We start from the raw sequence: 23,729 nt of genomic DNA on the forward strand, positions 1-23,729 counted from the left end.
GGCAGCCCTAAATAGAATGTATTGCAATAGTGCAGGATAGACTCCAGTGTTCTAAAATGCTTTTTAAAAAATTTTTCTACACTTGACTATGAACAAAAGTGCTGGTTTTATTCTGCCTGGAATAAAATGTTTCAAGGGGGCTTTGAGTCTTCAATGTGCTGATATCCAGGGCATAGTGCAGCAGGTTGGTTTTCATCTGGGACTATTTAGAAAGGAAATTCAGTTTGGCTTGGGCTATGATCCACCATGATTTTCTGGGGACCTGTTTTGAGGTAGAGTAGAGCTCACTCACTGTTAATCTCTGGATGTAGTTGTGACTGCAGAGAAGCAAGTACTGTGTTATAGCTTCATTTTGATGAGTGAAAGGTATGTGTCACCCCATTTCAGCACCTTTTATTATTGTTGAAGATCAGTTTGTCTGAAGTCTCTGTATATCTAGATAGCATCAAAATGGGAAAATATCTGTTGCACACAGAGTGATTAACTTTCCAGTGTTGTGAGTAAAATGGCATAGTCAACAGAATCTGAAGAACTAGCTTGTCTTAGGGTATGTCTACACTATGAAATTAGGTCGAATTTATAGAAGTCAGTTTTTTAGGAAGCGATTTTATACAGTTGATTGTGTGTGACCCCACTAAGTGCATAAGGTCAGCGGAGTGCGTCCACAGTACCATGGCTAGCGTCCACTTTCGGAGTGTTGCACTGTGGGTAGCTATCCCACAGTTCCCGCAGTCTCCGCCACCCATTGGAATTCTGGGTTAAGCTCCCAATGCCTGATGGGGCAGAAACATTGTCACGGGTGGTTTTGGGTACATGTCATCAGTCGCCCCTCCCTCCGTGAAAGCAACGGCAGGCAATCGTTTTGCGCCCTTTTTCCGTGCAGACACCATACTGCTTTCAGCAGACGGTGCAGTAGACTGCTAACTGTTGTCATCGAACCACCGCTTCCGCTGCAACTCTGCTCTCCTGCTCTTGCCTCGATAGCTAATTTCTCCATGTTGGCTGTCATGGGCTCTTGCTTCCGCTGCAACTCTGCTCTCCTGAATCCACCTCACATGTCATCAGCCACTGCTTCCACTGCAACTCTTCTTTCCTGCTCTCCTACAGACGCCATACCATGGCAAGCATCCAGCCCGCTCAGCTCACCTACACCGCCGCTGCTGTGTCCTGGTGCTGCTGGCAGCAGACGGTGCAGTAGGCCTGCTAACCATCGTCATCCACCGCTTCTGCTGCACCTCTGCTCTCCTGGAGACGCCATACCACGGCAAGCATGGAGCCCACTCAGATCACCGCAGCAGTTATGAGCATTGTAAACACCTTGTGCATTATCCTGCAGTATGTTAAGAAGCAGAAACTGCAAAACCAGGCGAGGAGGCGACGGCAGCGCGGTGACAAGAGTGATGAGGACATGGACGCAGACTTCTCTCAAAGTACAGGCCCTGGCAATTTGGACATCCTGGTGGCAATGGGGCAGGCTCATGGAGTGGAACGCAGATTCTGGGCCCGGGAAACAAGCACACGCTGGTGGGACTGCACAGTGTTGCAGGTCTGGGATGATTCCCAGTGGCTGTGAAACTTTCGCATGCGTAAGGGCACTTTCATGGAACTTTGTGACTTGCTTTCCCCTGCGCTGAAGCGTAAGAATACCAAGATGAGAGCAGCCCTCACAGTTCACAAGTGAGTGGCTATAGCCCTCTGGCAGCTTGCAACGCCAGACAGCTACCGGTCAGTCGGGAATCAATTTGGAGTGGGCAAATCTACTGTGGGGGCTGCTGTGATGCAAGTAGCCAACGCAATCAAAGATCTGCTGTTATCAAGGGAAGTGACTTTGAGAAATGTGCAGGTCATAGTGGATGGCTTTGCTGCAATGGGATTCCCTAACTGTGGTGGGGCAATAGACGGAACGCATATCCCTATCTTGGGACCGGACCACCTTGGCAGCCAGTACATAAACCGAAAGGGGTACTTTTCGATGGTGCTGCAAGCACTGGTGGATTACAAGGGGCGTTTCACCAATGACAACACAGGATGGCCGGGAAAGGTACATGACACTTGCATCTTCAGGAACTCTGGTCTGTATGAACAGCTGCAGGAAGGGACTTACTTCCCAGACCAGAAAATAACCACTGGGGATGTTGAAATGCCTATAGTTATCCTTGTGGACCCAGCCTACCCCTAAATGCCATGGCTCATGAAGCCATACACAGGCACCCTGGACACTCGTAAGGAGCAGTTCAACTATAGGCTGAGTAAGTGCAGAGTGGTGGTAGAATGTGCATTTGGACGCTTAAAAGTTTACTGACTTGGTTAGATCTCAGTGAAACCAATATTTCCGTTATTATTGCTTGCTGTGTGCTCCACAATATCTATGAGAGTAAGGGGGAGACGTTTATGGCAGGGTGGGAGGTTGAGACAAAGCGCTTGGCTGCTGATTATGTGCAGCCAGACACCAGGGTGGTTAGAAGAGCACAGCAGGGCACGCTGCGCATCAGAGAAGCTTTGAGAACCAGTTTCATGACTGGCCAGGCTACGAGTTCTGAGTGAGAGTTCTGTTTGTTTCTCCTTGATGAAAACCCGCCCCCTTGGTTGACTCTACTTCCCTGTAAGCCAACCGCCCTCCCCCCTTCGATTGCCTCTTGCAGAGGCAATCAAGTCGTTGTTTCAAATTCGTGCATTCTTTATTAATTCATCACACAAATAGGGGAATAACTGCCAAGGTAGCCCAGGAGGGGTGGGGGAGGAGGGAAGCACCGGGTGGGGTAGGGGACGAGGGAAGGACAAGAACCAGGCCACACTGCACTTCAAAACATATTAAATGCCAGCCTTCTGTTGCTTGGGCAGTTCTCTGGGGTGGAGTGGTAGGGTGTCCGGAGCACGCCCCCCGCATTCTTGGGCATCTGGGTGAGGAGGCTATGGAACTTGGGGAGGAGGGCAGGCGGTTACGCAGCGGTGGTCTGTGCTCATGCTGCCTTTCCTCTAGGTCCACCATATGCCAGAGTATATCAGTTTGATCCTCCAGTAGCCTCAGCAGTGCCTCCTGCCTCCTCTCATCACGCTGCCGCCACCTATCATCTTGCTCCCGCCACTTCTCCTCATGTTCATTTTCTGCTTTCCTGGGCTCTAGTCTGCCTCCATGCATTCTGCTGAGCTCTTTCAGTGCGGGAGGAGTGCATGAGCTCAGAGAACATTTCATCATGAGTGCGGTTATTTTTTTGCCTTCTTATCTGCGCTAGCCTCTGGGACGGCGATGATAGGGGGAGCGTTGAAACATTTGCAGCTGCGGGAGGAAAAAAGGAAGAGTAATATTTAAAAAGACACATTTTAGAGAACAATGGGTAGACTCTTTCACGGTGAATGGTTTCAAACAGCAGCACCCTCCTTTCCCATACCAAGCACCCGTTGGGTTGGCCATTTAAAAGGAGGGGCTGCGGGTTTTGTGTTAACCTACAGCACAAACCCAACTAATCCCCGCCCACAACCCATTCTCTGGGATGATAGCTTCACCCCTCTTCCCACCGCGTGACTAGTATCAGGGAAGATCCCTGCCAGCCAAACATGAACAGCTCAGAGTGAATGCCCCCCCACCCGCCCGTGGCTAAAAGCAGGGATGATTTCTTTTTAGCCACAGGCAAACAGCCCATCAGGAACAGCCACCTCTGAATGTCCCCTTAATAAAATTCCCCTATTTCAACCAGGTGACCATGAATGATATCACTCTCCTGAGGATAAGAGAGATAAAGAATGGATGTTGCTTGAATGCCAGCAAACACTGGGACCATACGCTGCCATGCTTTGTTATGCAATGATTCCAGACTACGTGCTACTAGCCTGGTGTGGTAAAGTGTCCTACCATGGAGGACGCAATAAGGCTGCCCTCCCCGGAAACCTTTTGCAAAGGCTTTGGGAGTACGTCCAGGAGAGCTTCGTTGAGATGTCCCTGGAGGATTTCTGCTCCATCCCCAGACACGTTAACAGACTTTTCCAGGAGCTGTACTGGCCGCGAATGCATCCCAAGTCTTCAGGGAAAATTAATCATTAAACACGCTTTTAAACCATGTATTATATTTACAAAGGTACACTCACCAGAGCTGTCTTCTCCGCCTTCAAGGTCCGGGAGCCCACGTTGGGAGCTTATTGGATCCAGGGTGATAAACAGTTCCTGGCTGTCGGGGAAAATGGTTTCATCCTCCGCCTCATCATCATCTTCCTCATCCCCAAAATCCTCATCCCTGTTGCGTGAGACTCCCCTCTTGCAGGAGTCCACATACAGAGGAGGGGTAGTAGTAGGGGCATGACTTAGAATTTCATGCAGCTCATCATAGAAGCAGTGTGTCTGGGGTTCTGACAGGGAGCGGCCGTTTGCCTCTTTGGTTTTTTGGCAGCCTTGCCTGAGCTCCTTAATTTTCACACGGCACTGCTGCAAGTGCCTGTTATAGCCTCTGTCCTTCATGCCCTTGGAGATTTTTTCAAATATTTTGGCATTTCGTCTTTTGGAACGGAGTTCTGATAGCATGGATTCGTCTCCCCACACAGCGATCAGATCCAGTACCTCCTATTCGGGCCATGCTGGAACTCTTTTGCGATTCTGGGACTTCATGGTCACCTCTGCTGATGAGCTCTGCATGGTCATGCTGGCCAAACCAGAAATGAAATTCAGAAGTTCCCAGTGCTTTTCCTGTGTACCTGGCTAGTGCATCTGAGTTGAAAGTGCTGTCCAGAGCGGTCACAATGGAGCACTCTGGGATAGCTCCCGGAGGCCAGTACCGTCAAATTGCGTCCACGTTATTCCAAATTAAACCCGGCTATGTCAATTTCAGCGCTAATCCCCATGTCGGGGAGGAGTACAGAAATTGACTTTAAGAGCCCTTTAAGTCGACAAAAATGGCTTTTTCGTGTGGATGGGTGCAGGGTTAAATCAATCTAATGCTGTTAAATTCGACATAAACTTGTAGTGTAGACCAGGGTTTAGAACTTTTAGTAAGAACTTTGCATCAAAGTATAGCATGTAGTAGTTGCTGCCTTTTTAAACCCTCCCAAAAAAAAAAAAGCACAATGTCATTTGCGCTCTAAAGGAAAAGCTGAATATAAAGTTTATGGACACCAGTAAATTTGACAAGACTGATATCAGTCCTAGTGCATTTTTGGCTAATCAATTTAGGTTTTTTTGTGTTCTAAGTTAAACCTCTCTCTCTCAAAAATCCCCAAGTAATGCAGAAACTAGAGTATGCCATATATAATGCCTGTAAATATTAACTTTGATCTGTTCTATGTTAAATGTAATTGGTCATGAAGCTTACCATACTTTGTATATTAAGTTGGCTTGCATTGGAACTTTCTGTAAAATCATGGAGGATGATCTAATATTGATACATCTGCATTTTGACTAATAAATTATTAAAAAAATACAACTGAATGACTAAGGGTACATCTACACGGGGATAAGAGACCCACGGCTGGCCTGGATCAGCTGACTGTGGCTCGGGCTAGGACCCAGAGCTTGGCTCCAGCCCAAGCCTGAATGTCTCTACACAGCGATTTTTCAGCCCCACAGCCAGAGTCCTGCAAGCCCAAATCAGCTGACCCAGGCCAGGCGTGTTTTTTTTTTTTTTTTTTTCCTGTTTAGACCTACCCTAAGAGCAACCTATGGCAGGACAATATATGTTTATTTCCTAAGTCATACGATGATGCCAAAATGAACTCTGTATAAGAGAGATGTTGGCGCATCTGGAGCTCCTTTTCTTCCCTCTGCTGATGTGCATTCAAATGATGTATTCTTGTCCATTAGTTATAATTTATTGAGATTGCAGTAGCACCCCAAGGCCCCAGTCAGGATTGAGGCTCCATTGCGCTCGGTGTTGTGCACCCCCAGAAGAAGATATGGTCTCTATGTGCTAGAATTTAATTAAGAATATGAGAACAGCCATACTGGTCAGACCAAAGGTCCATCTATCCCAGTATCCTGTGTTCCGACAGTGGACAGTGCCAGGTGCCCCAGAGGGAATGAACAGAACAGGTAATCATCAAGTGATCCATCCCTGTCTTCCACTACCAGCTTCTGGCAAACAGAGGCTAGGGACACCATCCCTGCCCATCCTGGCTAATAGCCATTGATAGATCTATCCTCCATGTCATGCTCTTTTCAATTTAGATCTATCCTCCATGTCATGCTCTTTTCAATTTTATCACCTCTAAAACAGAAATTATCAAGATGTTGCGATTCAAACTGCTCCGCTCCTGTTGCAGGATGTCTCTTGCTGACAGTCATTCACCATATTTAATCACTTGGTATGTGATTGATTCCTCTTTACTCCCAGAGCTACTGTAAAAGAAAAAAATTGTTTTTCTCCTCAACTACTTTGCTTCCAGTTCTTTGTCTGGCTTCTGGTTTGGTTCTCACATGCAAGACACAAGGACTCTCCTCCATACTAATGCAGTTACTGGTGCTGAATTACCCCCAAGAAGAAGCTGCACTTCTTCCTCATGTCCAATATTAACTGTGATTCTAAAGTTGCCCGATGTTTCCCGTTCTTCCATTTCAAAGTCACTCAAATGTTTCCTCCTTAAATGTCATCTCAGTATCAACTCCTTAGTTGAGTTTTTTTCCTTCCTTTCTTCTCAATGAAATTTGACACAGTAGGCATCATTTTCTAGACCCATGGTCCATTGACGACTAATCTATGGCTCGGTGCTTTTTCAGGAAATCCAGGCAAAGTTATGGACTGTCTCTTTTTTGCATTAAAGAACTGTAGACTTTCAAATGAAGAGATTTACCAAATCTGGAGCAAAACAGTTTAGCTCCATCATAGCTTAAAAGTCTGTGTTATGCATGCAGGAAGGTGATTTTTTCATTTCAGGCATAAGAACACCAAGTCAAGTGATTTAATCAGGTTAGACCCATTAAAACTCCTCTTCACTTGCAACAGTCTTGCAGTTTGCTCCTTTTTCCTCCTTCTCCTGCAACTGCTTTGAAATATTATAAAAGCAATAAGTACAGCTCCAATTTCAGAATTCAGGGTTGTTTTGCTTATCCCTTCTTTAATTGCAGGGTTTTTTCCATCTCTTTTCTTGTGTTCCATCTCCAAACAGCATGATGTTTTTTGGAGGACATTACTCCACCTTGGTGTTTTACCCTTTAGTTTCCCTTCCAATTTTCAAATGAGTTTTTCATTAGAGGTTTCTTAAGTATGAGATCCAGGCAGCCGACTCTCCCCCACCCCCGCAAAAGCATAGGATCTAATGGGGGGAGTGGAATTTATGAAGATAAATGAGTACCACAGAGATATTTTCGTGAGACATTTACCCTCTATGCAACTATCACTTCATCACACCTTCGAGATTGCCTTTGTGTGCTTGTACTCTTATTATTACAGTCAATCTAACCTATCCTTTTTGCTCTCATTTCAGTGTCTGACTTAAAAGGTACCATTTTAAATATCCATAGGAAAAAGAGGCCCTTAAGAATTTAGTGCACGCTAAAATTATCCAAATACTAAAAATATTTACCCAGAAAGGTCTAACCCTGTGAAATTCAGAGATTAAAACCTTCCACCTTTGGGGCATTTGAGAGATTGAGGTTGATCTTATTTGGTGTAGATATTGATTTAGTCATAAAGACATGCTCAGATACATATAAGAATCTAGATAAAAAGGAGACTGAAAAGGAAATCTCAGTTGCCAGAGGCATGAGTCCTAGAGGCAGCCAAATATTGACAATGTCTAAATAAAGCATTTTGATCTCTTCTTATCTCTACTCCTTGGCCTAGGCTTGGAAAATAAATGTTTTTTTTAAACAAAAGCCATTCTTACAGAAAGGTTCCGTGTGTGACAGTTTCCAGATTTACTGTAAACTGCAAACTACTTCCAGGAGAAGTGTCAGATGTTCTGACATGGATTCTGCTTCACAGCCTCTATAAAAAGGTGAAGGCTGACAGAGGCCATGAAAATATGAAGGAAGCAGATCTGGATTGCTGTGTTATGGAGGAGTGTCTTAGCCTCTTTCAGGGCTCTTCTGATGGTGGTGAAGTGAAGACATATGGTGAACTTGTCCTTTTATTTGAGTTGGATTCACATTTGTTTGTGTTTTATTTTAACTTCCTTTAAACTTTTAGCGGGTGGTCACACCAAACACCTGCAACAAAGTGCAGAAGCTGCATTTGGAAGTTTAGTGTTAGGTATATTTATGTAGAGTGAACACTGGCTGAGAAATAGGAACCCTCTTCTAGCTCTGCAACTGACTTGTTCTGTAATTTTAGGTGAGGCATTTAGCCCTGCTGCCTCAGTTTCTCCTGTTAAATGATACCACCTGCTTCCTAGGAGTGCTGAGAGGGTTAATTAATGTTTATAAAACCCTTTGAAGATGGAATGTGTTATTTAAGAACTGTCGTCATTCTCAAGTCCTTGCTATTTTCCAAAACATCCGTGCGGTTTTTCTGGCACTTCTCTTGATGAGGAGTATAAACAAAACCAGAACTAGAATTTTGCACATAGAATAAGAGATGCAGATCCCATTCTGCCTGTGTGTGTAACTCTACCCCTCACTACCATTTCTCAGACTCAGCTAAGGTATTACTTGTGGGTATTATCCCCAGACTGCTTTCTGAGATGTAGAAATAATTGCATATATCTAAGGATAATATGTATTCCATTAAGTCTGAGGAAAAAAAATAGCTTGACCCATTAACTGTAAGAAATTAAAGTATTCAGTAATTCCCTGTATAATACTGTAAGACCCTGAGTTGGACTGATAATTTGATTTGAATTTATAAGAATGAATGTACGAAACAAGTGCCTATCCAAAGCCACGCATTACACTTCTTTAGAAACATAAATTGGAACACACACATCCAGGAGCAACTTCCACTATAAATAAAGGAGGGAAAATACCCCACTATCCATAAACACTACCCCCTCCAGCAGCACTTCCTCACTAGAAACGTCTCTCAAAATGTAGACTGCCCTGAAGGTCAATAAATTTGGCTATTTTGGACCAAAAAGGGGAAATGAAAGCTCCTCGTCTCTCACATCAAGGAAGCACTCCCATATCTGCTGAGCTCAGCTGCAAAAAGTATGGCATGGGGGAGAGGTGGTCTCAGCTAGACACCTCCATTTTGCAGAATGAATTCAAAACGTGTAGCTGTCTTCAAGCTTAATGCATTAGTAATGCCACACATGTATATCTTATCTGTACACACACTTATTATATATTTACACACGTGCATATTATGGATTAAGATCTTCACTTAGAGCAGGAATTAAATTTGTTACGTATGAATAATCTGGTGCTTAGTGACAGTCTGCTAATTTACAGCAAGTACATAATATAGAATTAATTTTCTGAGAATTTAACATTTTAGTTACCTCAATGGGCACAGGCTATTTTTAAATTTATTAACATGTTGATTCATTTGATAACCATTTCTATGCTGCAATTTTTGTTGCTAAATATTGTCATTGTGGAATGGTTGCTTCAGAATATTAGAGAGTATTCTGGACTTGGGACCTGATCTAAAGTCCTTTTTAAGTCACTGAGTCTTTCCATTGATACCAGTAGGCTTTGAACTGGGCCTTTGAGCCTTGTGAGCCCATTCCTGACTCTGCCACTGACTTTCTGTCTGACCTTGGGCAGATCTTAGTCTTTCTTTTGCCATCTGTAAAATGGTGATATTCTTTGCTTGTTTTAAGTGCTTTGCAATCGTCAGAGGAAAGATGGCATATAAAATAATAATACAATATATACCTTTGCATATATAATTAATACTTTAGGTATCTAGTTATAATATAAATATTGTATTTGTGCATGTCATTGCAATCCAAAGTTTAATAATACAGGACTAGCTAGATTTATATTGGTAGAATCTGAAGCGCCTCACCTGCCCCAATCCACCGTGACATCGGGACTCTAACTGCTACCTGTCCACTGATATGTTCTGACTGTGTCCAGTTTGTGCATGAACTGAACTAGCAGAGACTGAATGCGTCAAAGAGGCTGTGAACTGAGCACAGCTCAAAGTTGGTAGACAAAAAAACCTCCTTCAGGGAAGCCAGAAACCTCCTGAAACTCATCCAACTCTCGTGGAAAAGATGCATTTCTGGCTGAAGTTCAAAGGAATTGCTGGTGAGCTTGAAGCTCAGATTAGCCTCGATATCAGTCCTAGAAAAACAAAAGTATCATACTCAATGGGGCGGGGGGGCGGGGACAGCATAAAAAGCAATCTGTTGCCTGTTCTCCAGTTGATGATCGCGCTGAAACAATGATGCCTTCCAGATTTACAGTGGGGATCTTTGTCAGAAATATTTTTCTCTTTTGAGGTGGTGTGGAGGTAGGGGAGGGTCAATATACCACTCCCACTGTTCCAAGCATTTAGCTTTTAAACATGTGACTAGAACAGAGGTGGGCAAACTACGGCCTGCAGGCCACATCCGGCCCGCGGGACCGTCCTGCCCGGCCCTTGAGCTCCCGGCCGGAGAGGCTATCCCCCCTCTCCCGCAGCCATGCCGCCACGCCACTAGCGCTCTGGCCCGCCGCTCCTGCCAGGCAATGCGGGTGGCGTGGCTGCGAGCTCCTGCTGCTCTGAGTGGCATGGTAAGGGAGCAGGGAGGTTGGATAAGGGGCAGGGGGTTCTGGGGGGCAGTCAGGGAGCAGTTGAATGGGGCGGGGTGGTCAGGGGACGGGGAGCGGGGGAGGTTGGGTAGGGGGTGAGGTCCTGGGGCAGGGGGGGCCCCGGATGGGGTGGTCAGGGGACAAGGAGCAGGGGGGTTTGGATGGGTTGGAGGTTCTGAGGGGGGCAGTCAGGAGGCGGGAAGTGGGAGGGGGTGGATGGGGGCAGGGCCAGGCTGTTTGGGGAGGCACAGCCTTCCCTACCCGGCCTTCCATACAGTTTTGCACCCCGATGTGGCCCTGGATTGGAACCTTTCTCCTGGTCAGGAAACAGGGTCCTTCCAAAGCTGCCTCTTCCCCTGAGGCCTCATAGTTCCACTCTTGTCTAAGTAATTTACATGAGACTTAAAAGAAAAGCTCTATTTTTATTCATGTGATTCTGCGCTGGGACTCTAATGTAACTACAGAGCGGTTCCACTGAAGTCAGTGAAGTTACTCCAGATTTCACCGATGTAAGGGCAGATTTGGGCATGAGAGAATCCATTGCACTACTGTAGACCAAGGACTGTTTCCTCCCTGTAGTCGTGGCCAAAATCCAGCTTGGGTAATTGACAACTTATCTACCTGGATTGTTCCTGCAGTTTCAAATAGAGAAGAAATTCTTCACTTTGCGTCATTAGAGCTCTTTTGCAGTCTGACTGGGGCACCTTGGCTTCTGCAGAGGTGGCTGAGTTTCCTCGGCAGGTAAGTGACAACATAGAGTGTGTACAGCACTTTAGGCTCTTTAGGGATGAAAGGTGCTTGATGTATGCAAATCATTTATTAGTTCACCGATGGGCTTTCCAGTTCTATCTGTCTGCATTTAATACGTGCATGACCTATTCTGACTTCACTAGCCAAGCCCTTTCCCAAAACAGGTTTTAATGCATGCTCAACCCTTTTGCTAGTGTGGTTGGGCTGCCTTCTGTTTCTATATTTACCTTCCCACGTTGCACTGCTGATCAGAGAGACAGGAACTAATAAAAATACATTGGAGCTCTCAGAAGACAGCCCCTCCTTGAGGATGTTCTTTAGGGAATCAAATGTACCACGAATAACGTGCCAGAGGTGAAACTTCAGGCCTAAGCATGCCAACCTGAGTCAGCCTACGTGTTCATATCTCAGAGCTGCTGTCACTTTAACTTTACTGGTTTCCCTCAGCGTCTATTCACGTTCTCCCAAGAAACTGTTGGTTTGAAAATGCAGAAGACAAGTTCATCGTATTTTCTGTTTCCAGCTCTGAATCGAATGAGTGGGAAACCCCAGAGCATTGGTACCAAACACAACTTGAAGTGGGAAGTGCCACAGTATTCTGGTCACCTTAAACCCAGGCTCTGTGCTCTGGGGCTGCGTCTCCATTGCCTCATTTGGTTTAATAGTTAAAGTGATACTGATTACCTGTAGCAGGAGCACTATCAATGCGCTTTTGGCTGGGGCCTGAGAGAGCTTGTGACCTTCAAAAACAGCCAAATGGCCATCAGAGTCAGCTCTATAGAAGACCTTATTGTTTGCCTAATAGTGTCAACCTGCTGCTATGCTGCAAATGGCCTAAAAATACATTGAATCAATTGGCTCCTTGATTTGGAAAATGAGAAACATTTGTGTAATCGTTTAAGGGTCCAGTGGCCTCAGCCTGTGACTGGGAGTCAGAGATTCCAAAGTCCTAACACTGGCTCAGTCTGTCTCTTGAAGAAGTCAGTCTACCCTGTCTGCCTCTGCTTCCCTACCTGTACAACTGGGGGTAATACCTGCCTCGCAGAGGATTAATCGGGCGATTAGAAAGCGTTTTGAAGAGAAGTGCTCTGTTGCTTACAAGCTAAACTGTAGTTTTAAAAAGTCATAGTAAAAAAATGAGGGAATACAAACTCCAGTAGTGCTCTTAGGGGCGCTATAACGAGGCGCAGCCTGAAAGATCCCTCATTAAGACACGGGACAATCTGCTGTATCCAACAAATATATAAGGGCCTTCGCCAGCTATATAAAAGTATGAATACTGAGCTCTCTCCAACTCCTTTTTAACTCCATTATGACATCCCCCCTTTCTAAGCTGGCAACATTTTCATCTGCCACTAGTGGGACATACTGGGGTGCTGTCCAGATCAGTGGGGGACTGTCACCTTTGCCCTGCAACCTGGGCTGCCTGGCAGTGCACGTAACATTATATAGGTGAAAGTTTATAACTTCACACGTAATGCTGCTATACACATTTTACCATGATATTACTGATCAGCAAGTTATGAGTTTTCAACAGATGCCTCACAGGCATACTTTACACACAGATTATTACAGTAGGTTGTAGGGTGTGAATACAGGGGTGCATTCCATCACAACTAGATCCTACCTCTCTTTCGGACCCTCCTTTACAGCCCAGACACCTCCCAGTTCACACAAATCGGAAGCCTGGTTCTGCACTGCCTTACAAACTGTGTAGTTATTTACCCCTGTGAAAAGCAAGAACAAAATGCTACCAAGTCAGAACAGATACAGAGATGTAAATAACTGGGGAATCAGTACCAACATGCTCTTTGGCTACTTTTACCACTTTGCATAGATTCATAAAAATCCTGGGTTGAATCAAGCAAAATAAAAGTCACATCCACTCACAGAGCACTCCCACTGCATGGTTGGGCGTAGTCTCCATTTGAAAGGAACAAATTGTCTGGTACAGTGACAACAGGAAGAGCATTAGCTGTCCATAATGCCTAGATGGACCGTGCTGATCCGGAAATCTTTTGATTGCCACATAAGAAGTCAGTGCTCAGAGAGCCAAAGTTACCTTACTCATCCACCTTGTAAACTGGTGTTTTCCCCACCCAATTCAGAAAAAAAAAATCCTTACACGCTCGCTGAGTCTAAAGAAAGTCACTTCTCCTGGGGCTTGGTTCATTAACAGAAAGGCCCTTCCAAACTATATTACGTGTGAAACCCTGACCTACGCCTTCTCAGTCTTGGCTGCTTCTCTTTTTTTTTTTTTTTTTTTTCAGAAAGCTCCAGTCTTCAGCTTCTCTTAGGGTTCCTTCCCTCAGGAATTTCTGTTCCGTTCTCTCTCACACAGCGCTGACGTGTTCTGTGATATTAACCCTTAGAACATGCATATTCCCCTCATGGTTCTGATCTAAGGGATGGAGCCAAAGTGATCTCTGCTGTGTTCCTCATCCTAATCTGGCCCCCTCTCTCCCCTGAGCAGAACAATTCCATTCCCATCTCAACAGGCCACCCTCTCTCTTCTGATGATTACTAGCAGGCAAAGTCCCCTGTCCCAGCAAACCTTCAGCCTCCTCCATGCTGCAGAGGTTCCCGTTAGTGCACACCACCCCCATACCACCATGCATGTCACATCCTTTGTTGGCTCTGGGCCAACAGGGGAGATGGACCCTGCAAGTGAAGGTAGGCAAGAAGGCAGGCAAGAAAAACTTAGTGGGGCTAGGGGATATTTTCTTTTTCCTCCCAGCATAGCCCACTCTGACCGACCCATGCCTGCCCCGATAAACAAAACCTAAAGCCCTTGGGAACCGGCCAGAAGATCAGCCAAGATTGTAGGGTTTGATATCCAATATTAACTTCCAGATGAGTCTTGCTCCCTATGTATGTTTAAGACTAAAAATTCAGATAACCAGCTAAACCGTTGAGGGTTTATCTGAACCAAAACCTTTGACATTAATCCTTGGCAAACTGGAAACACAAACATCTAAATTATGCTGTCTTGAGAACCAGTCCATTTGTTCTTCCAAGGGCAGAAGGGAATACTGTGGTAATCTAATCTGACCTCTTTTGTATAACGCAGGCCACAGAACAGCGGTGAGCAAATGGGCTGGATCTCCAGGCAGCTTGGCCCCGCTCCGGCCGGGGTGCTGGGTCAGGGGCCGCACCATACGGCTCAGCCCTGCTCTGGCTAGGGCACTGGGTCGGAGGCCGCACCACGCGGGCTCGGTTCTGCTCCAGCCGGGACGCTGGGTCAGGGGCCGCACCACAAGGCTCGGCCCCGTTCTACTCAACACTGGTGAGGCCTCAGAATGGAGTACTGTGTCCAAGTCTGGGTGCCACTCTGTAGGAAAGATGTGAGTGGAAAGATTAGAGTCCAAAGGAGAGCAACAAAAAATGATAAAAGGGTTGGAAATCCCAACCTTTGAGGAAAGCTTAAAAATGAACCGACACATTTAGTCTTGAGAAAAGAAGACTCAGCACGGACCTGATTAGGGTTGCCAGTTTTGTTTGTACATATTCCTGGAGGTTTCATCACATGACATAATCTTTAATTAAAAATACATTTTTAATTCCTGGAGACTCCAGGACAATCCTGGAGATTTGGCAACCTAGAACTGAGAAGTCTTCAAACATGTCTTAAGGGCTGTTATAAAGAAAACCGATCAATTGTTCTTCATGTCTACTGAAGGTAAAACAAGTAGTAATGGTCTTAATCTGCAGTAAGGGAGATTTAGGTTATAAAAACTTTCTAACTATAAGGATAATCAAGCTCTGGAATGGTCTTCCAAGGGAGGCTATAGAACCCCCATCATTGGAGGTTTTAAAAAACAGGTTATGGGATGGTCAGGGATGATCTAGGATTACTTGGTCCTGCTTCAGTGCAGAGGACTGGACTTCATGACTTCTCAAGATCCCTTCCAGCCCTACATTTAGATGATTCTATAACACAGACCATAGATTTTCACAGAATGATTCCAGCTTGTGGTGGAACTAGACTTCATCATTTAGAAAGACCACCAGTCTTGATTTAAAGACTCCGAGTGATAATGTACCACAGCCTTTGGTAAGCTGTTCCAATGGTTAATTATCCACAGTTCATAAGACAGACAGAAAGAAAGAAAGAAAGTCTTATCTACTGTTGGAGGTTTTCCGATCTGAGCTATCAACCTACTTAAACTTGTTATGCTTTTGTCTGCTAGATTAGATAGCCTTTAGTATCAGATAATGTAACAGTTCTGTGGGACAGAAACTCTGAGAACTGTGTTGGTTCTGAAGGGCTGGCAATAGTAAAAACTTACTTTTGAAACTAAAGTGAGCAGCTACAACTCCAGATACACACGGGGAGCAGCTCACTGTCAGAGAAAAAAAACACCTTAAGTTTAAGGAAAAGTGATTCACTCAATAGAAGCAAACAAAGGAACCCATTGCAAGCACAGAGCCAGATGAGCAGGTATGGGACTTGATTTAAGAACCACCTCTGAAAGAGTCAGCATGTTGTATGGTTGAATGATGACTAGAGAGGATAATTGTTGTTTAATCTCTGCTTTGCTTTACTGTCAATGTTTATCTTTCAGCACAGCCTGAGGAGAGAGTGAAATACAAGCCCTGCAAGTCCAACCATCTCTTCTACCTGGCTTGAACCTTTTTTTTTCTGCTCCATGACACCATTCCTTTCCTTCCATCCTTCTGGATGCTGAGATTCCCTGTTGAAACACACTTCAGATTGCTTTCCAGAAGTGTGTGGCTAGTGGAATAATAAGGGAGAAAGGACTCAGCGAAAGTTACTCCTTGTTGTTGATAACCATAGGATAATAGCCTTCAATCTATACACACACTATTGCAAAGCAATGAATCTACACTACCTTAAAATATATTTGCTTGCTGCTTATTCCTTGGTTTTAAATGGTGCATATGAATGACTGAGGTAGGCATAAGTGTAAACTTAGGTGTCTATACACGGTGATCCCTTAAAAACTGTCCACTTGGCTTAGATAGCTAGATCAAGTGAGGTAAGATTAAATGTGGAACACAAGTTTTTCAGTTTTCAGAGTAACAGCCGTGTTAGTCTGTATTCGTAAAAAGAAAAGGAGTACTTGTGGCACCTTAGAGACTAACCAGTTTATTTGAGCATGAGCTTTGATATGCTATGCATCCGATGAAGTGAGCTGTAGCTCACGAAAGCTCATGCTCAAATAAACTGGTTAGTCTCTAAGTTTTTCAGTGTGACCAGGTAAAGCATGTTGGCCTGAAACAGTTTTAAACCATGGTTTAAAGAGCCATGGTAGGGAATTTGGTTTAAATGTAGTTGCCAGCCAAAATCATATGTAATTTCCTCCCTGTTTGGTGTTCCACTCTCATGGTGGCTAGACCAGCTGGAAATTGATGAGCTTGCTACAGCCTTGGCAAAGAGCTTTGTGTTTAGGCTTAGGCAGTAGAGGCTCATGCATTCAGCTCAAGGGGTCCCAGGTTTTATCCCAATAATGATGACTAAGGTAGATGGTGTTACATGTTTATCCCTGTATCGCACCTTCTCACCTAGCCACAGTGGGGAGCAAAAATGGCTGTGACCAGATGAGGGTATGTCTGTGTCAAATTGTGAACTCCATTTTGTTTGGTGAACACCATTTTGATTGTAATCATCCCTCAGTTCTGTAACTTCCATGTTGGGTTAAGTCATCAAAGTGGTGGTGATGAAAATCAGTCAAATCTTGACCAGGTCAGTCTATTCTAGATAGTGTGCCCGCACTAGGGAGCGGGACACCTCAAAATGGTCTAATAATGAGAGCCATCAAGGGCCATCAACATTGTGTGACTCTTCCCTACTAGAACAATAGGGTTATTTTATTGGCAGGGCCTTTGACTTTGAATAGACTCGGTAAATAAAAACTTGTCTGAGGAGGGAACGGGAAACCTCCCGTCCTCCTTCCAGCAAGATCACATAGGCAGAAATGAGACAGAGATGGTTGTAAAAGGTGGCTGCTAACCACCTCATTGCCATATGTAAGCAGACCAGGCTGGAGAGAAGAGAGGCAGAAATGACTCTGCTTCACCTAAGGATGTTGTCTGGAACCAGACAGGGTGAGATCAGATGATGGGGGGCGGGATGGGACAGGACAGACACTACGTTCAAGATGAATTGTTATTATCCATAGATCTGTACCTCTCTTGTGCTTTTTAAAGAGTAAGGACAATGGTTAGGAAATTCCTTTGCTAAGCCTGTGTTATTTCACTTTTGCTGCCAGGTTGACCCTGAAGGACATAACTGGGAACCCAGAGCTCCCACAGACAGATGGACTCTGGGGGAATGAGTGAGACTCCGGGGAGGGCTGTGGCACTGGTTCTGTGGTGTCAGGCAGCTCAACTGCAGGGTCCTACTACCCAAGAAGGTTGTCAGACACAGGGTCTTCACCTGGAAGGGTGCCTGGGTGACCTCAGCTAGGAACAGTGCCCAGTCACCAGGGCCTAGAAACATGTCAGATTCAGAGGTTGGATCCAAATGCAATAGACTGCTGTCCATCCCAAGAGTGGAGCTGGGCCAGGTTGTGACAGGCATTTCCAGCTATGGCCAGAAAATGCAATAAGAAAATGAATAATTTCTTTTAAATGTTATCTAAACTTTTTGGAACTCAAAAATAAAAATATCAATTCAGATTCTGGGGGAGATTTATTTGGGATCAGTGGTAGGACCAGTTTATTGATCCTTATTAGTTACATGGTCAAGTGACTTACTGGCTCCAGTGGAATAGAAAGCCTTTGGCAGAAGTTAACTACAAAGCACAAAGGAGTAGTTGTCTCTAACCCTGGTGGGTCTTGATCAGCATGTGGGGTCTGAGGCTCGGGGTGGGCACCCGGGCAACCACCCAGGGGTGTCATGGTGAAGGGGCTGCAGTGCAGCAATGTAGTGGTGTGCACTGCTGGTGTAGTCAGAAACTGCTCCGGCTGGGAGGAAAGTACTGCGTGGGAGGTACCCAGATTTCTCCGTGCTTCCTCTCCGTGGAGGAACATGGTGGGGTGGCACTGATGCACAGATACTGCTTGGCCCTGGCTCCCCTCCCCCAGCATTCCTCTGTGCCTCCCTAGGGAGCTGTGAGGTGGGGAGCGAGGAGCAACACCAAGCACTCTGTGCATCCAGGTCACTTTCCCCACCTGGGCTGTGCTGTGAGGCAAGCTTCAGGAGCTGCTGCCCTCCCCTTACACACCCAGGTGGGGAAAGTGACCTGGATGCAGGGAGAGCCTGACATTGCTCCTCATTCCACCCCCCTCACAACCCCCTAAGGGTGCACAGAGGAGCAGTATTCAAGGGGGGGGGAAACAACCAGGAAAGCCAGCTGCTCCCTGAATCCAGGTCAGTTTCCCCATGTGGGCGCAGGAGGGGGATTGCAGGGGTTAGGGGCAAAGGAGGGGTGGGGAGCCTGGGGAGCCCACAGGGGCCAGGGGCAATGGAGGGGTGCCATGCCCCAGGGGTCAGGGGCATCAAAATACAAGTTCACTCAGGGTGCCATGTTCCCTGCGACCAGCCCTTGGAGGCTCAAACTATTTGATGATTGGAAGTCTCTAAATTCATTAATATCGTTTTGTGGAGAGAACCGGCAGGAATTCCTCCATATGGATTTGATGCGAGGTTATAGAACTCTGCATTGTAACCTGATAGAATTGCACGACCTTGATCACTGATTAATAGAAAAATAAGGCTCCTTTTCTTTCCTTCTCATTCAGTGTCAGTGGAACACTGCCCACAGATTCCTTGATGTTTTTGATTGCTGAATTTTGTTGACATAGTTTTATTGTATTCTGTGACCTAAATCTGCAGCCATTGTGTCCCCATAATCTGGTACTCTTCCCACAACTAAGGGAATCAGGATGGTTGTGGTTCAATTAACCAGCAAACAGGGGTCGCATAACTAAACTCTGTGCTGCCAGAAAAACAAAACAAATAACAAAAAAACTACTAACTGCAAATAACTGGGACATTCAAGAACTAATGTCTGTGAGTGAGGAAGAGAGCAGTTGAGATGTTAATTTTGAAAGGGAGATGAGTCCACATCATTTGCAAAAATAGATAATATATGAAGTAATGTTGGCTAATTTATCCAATGTTGAGTCAAAATATAGATCGAATAGGCCCAGTAGCAATGCAGAAGCCTTTGGCACCCCTCACAGTAACATTGGCAGTAACCAGATTATTACCCTTGTAAGTAGTTTAAGTGAAGGCAGAGGGTGTACGCTAATTCCAACAAAACCCACAGCTTCTAGGCTAACATCACGGAAACCAAAGTGGATCATAATCCAGTTAGAGTTTAAGACTACAAAAGAAGATGTAGTCTTGTAGTCAATGTATCTCAATTGTGGAGCTGATCTACTCACCGTGAAAAAATCTCCCATTGATGTAACCCTTCTGCCTGGTGGAGTCAGCAGCACAAAGGGCTGGCTTCAATATCTAGGGGGTTCCTCTTAACAATACAAAACAGAATCATCTCAAGCCCCCACCCAAGTAATCTGGGAAAGCTAAACACTGCCCCTGGAGTGCCTCTAAGGGCAGCATTTAGACACAGCCTTGTCGCTAAAAGCGTGTATAAATGCTCTTTTTTGGTACTTTGTCGGCATTTTTGCCAACAAAATACTTCCAGCCCCGCGAGCAGAGTTAGCTTTGTTGGCAGGAGAGTGCTCCTGCCGACAAAGCCGCGTTCACGCTGCCACTTGCATTGACAAAATTTTTGTCTTTAGCTGCGGGGCTTTTTAAAGTACCCTTGAAAGACAAAAGTTTTGTCGACAACTTTGCAGTGTAGACAGGCTCTAAGAGGCAACACTTCCCCTTTCACAAGCACTGTCTGTATATAATAAAAGACAACTTTTTATTAAAAGGGAGCGGGAACCCAGCATTAATATGGGAAAATACAACAACTATGATGCAAAAGGATGTGACCATAAGCAAACACCCACCCCACAGTAGGTTGGCCAGTGTCCTATGCCTCAGTTTCCCACCCTGCAGTATAAATGTCTGATGAACAAATGTTCCTTTAACAGGCCACTCCCCATTCCCTCTTCTGCACCCCACTCACAGTTAGTTGACTTTGGTCAGCAAAGAACCAGAGTTACGTTCACATGGGTTCACCTCCCATCCCTGAAAAGCTGGGAGTGCCATGAAATGTAAGGGATTCACAGTCTGTTCCTCACATGTCCCAGGCCTCCTTCCCAGGCCCTGGATGTGCTACAGGGATGCCGTAGGGTGGACACTTGCTCTGGTGGTGGCCACACACCCTCAGGCTTTAGGTGGCAGGACCCTTCTTCCCAGCGTCAGCCCCTCCCCCCCATTGAGGTTACGATCCCCCTCCAAATCTGGCCTGTGAGGCCTCGCGGCTGGTGGCGTCTCCCTGCCCTGGGCCCGCTGCCCAGGGTCCCCCTCACTCTCCCCAGCTGCTCACCGCACCCAGCTCCGGACTGCTCCAGCCCCAGCTCCACCACTCTGTCTCAGCACTGCTGCTGCTCTGCCTCCAGCTCAGCTCCCTGGGCTGGTTCGCTCTGGCTCTGGCTGGCGCAGCTCCGCTCCCCAGCTCGGCGCAGGCCTCTGCTCTCCCCTTAGCTCAGCCCCGCTCTGACCAGGCAGCTCCAGCTCGCACGGAGGATGGGGCCCCCCAGCTCCTGACTCCCTCATTGGCCTGCCTGCCTTGTCAATCAGGCTGATTTTGAGCATTGTCTTTTCCCCATTGGCCCTGGGGACTGTCAGTCTCAGGATCCTGATTTCTCATTGACCCATCCCCCCCCCACACACACTTTTTTTTTTTGGTACTGGGAGATGGCCAACCAAAACCCCCCACTAAGTTTTAGTAAGGGGCCAACAGTCCCCTTACATGCGCATCTCCAGGGCCCCGCAAAGTAGACCGAGTGCAAATGCCAGTTCACTCTTTCCCTCCTTCACCTCACTATAATCCCCCCGCACGCATGCACAGTTTCCATTTCCTGATCTCATTGGTAAGCAGATATGGGGCAACAGGTGGTTTCCAAAAATAAGATGTTAAGAATCATCATTTTTGTTGCGTGGAACTGAAAGTTTATCTTTCAGCATGTAAAATCATCTCCTTCAGAGAAACTCACTAATAATTGCCCTCTTTCAAAATGGCTGCCATCACCCATTGTTTTCAATGGAACTGAGGCCTCACGCTGCCAGTAGCAAAATGGCCACTCCCCTCCATCATTGCCAATGAGACTGAAGCCAAGCAACCCTCAGGGAAGTTGATGGCTCACTATGCTGTCAGGAGGCAGGGAAGCACTCTGAGGAGCCAGTCAGTTGAATTTATGGTCATCTTTGCTAATGTAAGGGGACTATCATAGATTCTGAATGTGAACTGTGAAAGCATATTTGGGATAACAACTGTAAATTATTTCCCCTATCAGGTATTATTAAGAGCTATTTATATAATGATGGGTTCCCCCCTAGGGTAGCACCTGGAACTGGGGTACCACTGAGCCCCCCCCCCCCCCCGACTCACCAGCCTGGGCCCCCTCTCACACTGTGCTGCTGTGACAAGTTGCTAAGCTTGCTCTTTCAATCAGCGTACACACAGGAGGGACATACCCAGCTGTACTAACATGCAGACAGGCTTTCTGACCAGCTGCTGCATGGGAAGGCTATAAACCTAGGGTTTCTCAGGCGCACACCCCTCTGGAGGGTAAACCCAAAATTATACCATTTTGCGCTGCACAGAGAACTGTACAGAATAAGCTCATAAAATTTGCCCTCTCCCTCAATGTGGAGAGAAATATGCAACAGCTTTCTGCCCCAAGTTATGATTTCCACACGCTGGTTTTAGACAAAACAAAAACAAGTTTATTAATGACGAAAGATAGATTTAAAGTGATTATAAAGGATAGCAAACAGATCAAAGCAGATTACCTCACAAATAAACAACAACGCAATCTAAGCTTAATATACTAAAGAGATTGGATATGAGTAGCAAATTCTCACCCTAAATGATGATTGAAGCCAGTTGCAGAGATTCTTAAAGGGCAAGCTGCACTTGCTTGCAGCTTAAAACCTCAGATATTCCTTTCACAGGCTAGAATCCCTCTAACCTGGGTCCAGCCCTTCCCCCCAGTTCTGTCCTTGTTCCTTTGGTGTTTCCAGGAGTCTCCTTGGGCGGAGAGTCAGTGAAGAACCACAATGATGTCACTCCTCTGCCTTAAATAGCTGTTGCATATGGCGGGAATCCTTTGTCTCCAAGCTTGGTTCCCATGCCATTCAGTGGAAAAACACTGGTATTTCAAGATGGAGTCCAATATCAAGTGATCTGGTCACATGCCTCTGTAGTGTTATAGCAGCCATTACTCAGAGTCTGTTTGTAGCATCCTCAGGAAGGTTCCCCAGTGGGAGATTAGCTTCTTCTAAGACCTAGTATTCTCCCTAATAATAATCAGCCAGACATTTAGGCTGATTGCATTCTGCCTAGTGGGCGTTCCCCAGGTGTAAACATATTTGTAATACAGTCAATATTCATAACTATTCAATAAATAGTCAATATTCATAACTTCAGATACAAAAATGATACATGCATACAAGCAGGATAATCATATTCAGTAAATCATAACCTTTTCAATGATATCTCACATGCCTTATCTTGCACAAAATACATCATAATTATGCCATACTCATATCATAATATTACTATGAAGAATATGGGGCATAGTGCCACATATATAATAATACTTGTTTGATTGAATTATCTTCCCCTCCTTGACTCTCCCATCTTATGTCATGTGACTTCATAGGTCCTGATCCTGAAAATGTGTATACATGTAAATATCCCCATTGACTTAAGTGCATCCACTCATGTATGTAAAGTTACTTGTTATGTACATAAACGTTTGCAGGCCCAGGATCTCTTAGATCATAAGATCGCTCGGGCAGTGACCATGACTTGATATGTTTGTGTGTGTATCACCTAGCACAATAGGTTCTAGTAAAGATGCTAATGTAATATAAATATGATTATTGTTTAAATAGTACCTCACATAGTACCAGGCAATTGTTATATCATAATCTTGTAATTTAGTCATTAATTTTATCATAAAGACATTGGGCCAAATTCAGAGGTGACAGAAGTAATGGTGTTGAATAGGTGTCAGTAACACACCGAAGGTGCAGATAGGTAGTGTAGTAGCAACACAGGCAACTAATATAGGCGTCTTGGAAAGTATCCAATTGTTTATTGCTCTTCTTGCTACACACCCGATTCTGCCACTGTGTTATATATATATATTGCTCCAATTTACACCTACTTACTGATGTTTAATGTATCCCTCAATTTATGTTGCCTCTGTATTTGGCCTATTCGGTTTAGTACAGTAATAGTTGCCAGCCATAAATTGTTTGGTTTTGCATGCTCATCCATCA

The sequence above is a fragment of the Chelonia mydas genome, chromosome 1 (assembly GCF_015237465.2).
Source record: "Chelonia mydas isolate rCheMyd1 chromosome 1, rCheMyd1.pri.v2, whole genome shotgun sequence".
In the NCBI taxonomy this organism is placed as follows: domain Eukaryota; kingdom Metazoa; phylum Chordata; order Testudines; family Cheloniidae; genus Chelonia; species Chelonia mydas.